This window comes from Rhinolophus ferrumequinum, chromosome X (assembly GCF_004115265.2).
Source record: "Rhinolophus ferrumequinum isolate MPI-CBG mRhiFer1 chromosome X, mRhiFer1_v1.p, whole genome shotgun sequence".
Lineage (NCBI taxonomy): Eukaryota > Metazoa > Chordata > Mammalia > Chiroptera > Rhinolophidae > Rhinolophus > Rhinolophus ferrumequinum.
In genome coordinates, this window is record NC_046284.1 from 11,323,502 (window position 1) to 11,326,245 (window position 2,744).

Genomic DNA, 2,744 nt, shown 5'->3' on the forward strand with positions numbered 1-2,744 from the left:
ACCTCATACCCTTCACCTAGTTTCCCCCAGTGGTAACATCTTGCATTTCTTATAGTACAGTAGCACAATCAGGAAAGTGAAATATGTTCAATTTACGTTTTTCGGATTTCTCCAGTTTTACATGCACGAGTTTGTGTATTTGTGTGTGTTTGGTTTTAGGCAAATTTATCACCTGTGTAGTTTCCTATGACTACCACTGCAGTCAAGATACAGAAAAGTTCCATCACAGGGAACCCCTCATGCAACTCTTTTATAACCACAGCTGCCTCCCTCCCTCACCGATCCCTGGGATCCAGTAATTTGTTCTCCATCTCTATAATTTTGCCATTAAAAAAAATGTTACATAAATGGAATCATTCAATATATAACCTTTTGTTGTTGGCATTTTACGTTCAGCACAAAGCCCTTCAGATCCATTCAAGATGTGTGTATCAAGATTTTTTTCTTCTTTATTGCTGCGTAATAGTCCATGGTGTGGATATACCGTAGTTTGTTTAACCATTTATTGAAGGGCATTTCGGTTGTTTTGATTTTTGGACTATTACAAATAAGGCTGATATGATTATCCCTGTATAGGTTTTTCTGTGAACTTCAAGTTTCCATTTCTCTGGGATAAGTGTCCAAGAGTGCTATTGCTGAGTCACGTGGTAACAGCACGCTTAGTTTTGTAAGAAACCACCATACTTCTTTCTCAAGTAGCTGTGTAATTTTATATTCCCACCAGCAATCTATGAGTGATACAGTTACTCTGCATTCTCACCAGCATTTGGTGTTGTCGTTTAAAAAATTATTTAAGTCATTCTGGTGAATGTGTAGTGTCATCTGATTGAAGTTTTCATTTGCATTTCCCTGATGGTTAATATTGTTGAATATCTTTTTATGTGCTCATCTGCCATCTGTATAGCCTCTTCATTAAAATTTCTATTCATGTCTGTAGCCCCCTCGGTTGTTTTTTGTGTTGTTTTTTTTTTTAACTCAGAATCAGGCATTAAAATGAATTGGAACACAAGGCACAGGTTTCCACATGTACATAAATACATCTCCACTTTTTTTTTTTTGCTTCTTCTATCTCTTAATCTTTTTGGATAGGGAAAGGCAACAAGAACTTTCTTACTATGACTTTATGGTCTTTTTTTTTTTTTAAGAGATGGTTATCTGAATTTCTAGGATTTTTTGCAGTAATGTTTTTGTTTTGTTTTGTTTTGTTTCTGTATTTCCTTTCTACCTACCTACCACTAGCTGGTTGTTGCCTCCTGGATCCTGATGAGCTTTCTATAGTTAAATGAGGCTTTTAATCTCTGTATCAACACAGAGGCTCTTTGTTGGTTACTCCAAAAAGTGTATTTTCTTCCTCTAGTGTGTCATTACAGTCCTTTTGGCTTTTGTTCCCTCCTCATGGAATAACTGTGGGTGCTCAGTGCAACCCTACTTATAAAATGCTGGATCGGGATTCCTATCCTTGACATTTAGGATGATCTATTAGACACTTATATATGTGCATTTGCACTCCTACCACAAAGGCACTGACTGGCTTTATGATAGAAGGCTTAATATTTCTACATTCTATCACTCCATCCATCTTTGCTCTTGTCCCTCAGGGTACCACAGAGTTTAGTCCTTGTAGCATAGGATACAGCATGTGAGCTTGCATCTTCAGCCTATAGTTGTAGGTGGATAACACTGCACTCCTGAACCTCCCATAGATCCACTTGATATTTTCAAACTTAAAGTCATACAAGACTACAGGAAATTCTACAGCCGTATTGTATTGAGGTTTCTGGGGATTTTTCTCTATGTTCCGCAGCTTATCGATAATCTCTGGCTTCTCCATTCCTTGACCAATCAGAAATGAGATAACCATCATACAGTGGGCTTGATGATAAAGGAATCCCTAGCCAATCACTTCAAACTGACACCACTGCAGGTTCTTGCCTTCTCACCCCACCAGGCTCTGGCCTGCTAGTTGTACTTAAGCAGACAGAATAGTCCATACAAATTAATCACTCCGTTGGCTACATTCATTTTAACAAGTTCCTGCTTACAATTCTTTTGTGTATATACCTAGAAGTAGGGTTGCTGGATCACATAGTAATTCTATTTTTAATTTTTTGAGGAACCTGCCTACCATTTTCCATAGTGGTTGCACCATTTTACATTCCCACCAACAGTGCACATTACTTTGTGCTGACATTGAGTGCTTAGGGTTGCTGAAGAGGTTTTCTCAATGTTTGTCCTCTGTCCTTAGCTTTTGGTTATCCCTATATGTCTGCTCTCTACTGGGAGTCTCTCCCCATGATTTTGCCAGTCACCTAGTGGTGAATGCTCTTACTTGTTATTCACTGATAGGTTAGCAATATGGAGAGAGACTTCTCTATTCTCCTAGTCCAACCCAGTCTCAGGTTGGCTCTGTAAACCTGGTCTTCAGGGGTGGGTACCTCAGTGTTCCTGACCCTATACCCCCACGATAGCTATCCTTGTTATAGGTGTTGTGTGGGGGACAGATTCCATCCCATCGACCAGCAGTAGATGCTTCTCACATATGTGTATCACCTGCAAATGCACATTTTAATTTTTGGCAGGAAATCATGCCCAGTAGTCTTAGGAATAGGCTATGTTACCGGCCTGAATGCACATGGAATCGTGCGCCATTAATGGAAATATCAGTATGGCCTGCAAAGTCCTTATAGTGTCACACTCGGTTTGAAATTACTACTTTGGATCCTGGTGGATACACTAGTAACTGA

The 2,744-nt window shown here is 39.3% G+C and overlaps 1 pseudogene; it reads right to left on the minus strand.

Moving 5' to 3' along the window:
- Window positions 1–1,278: 1,278 nt before the first annotated feature.
- On the minus strand, window positions 1,279–2,022 carry LOC117029940 (tRNA pseudouridine(38/39) synthase-like; annotated as a pseudogene).
- Between the last annotated feature and the right edge of the window lie 722 nt (window positions 2,023–2,744).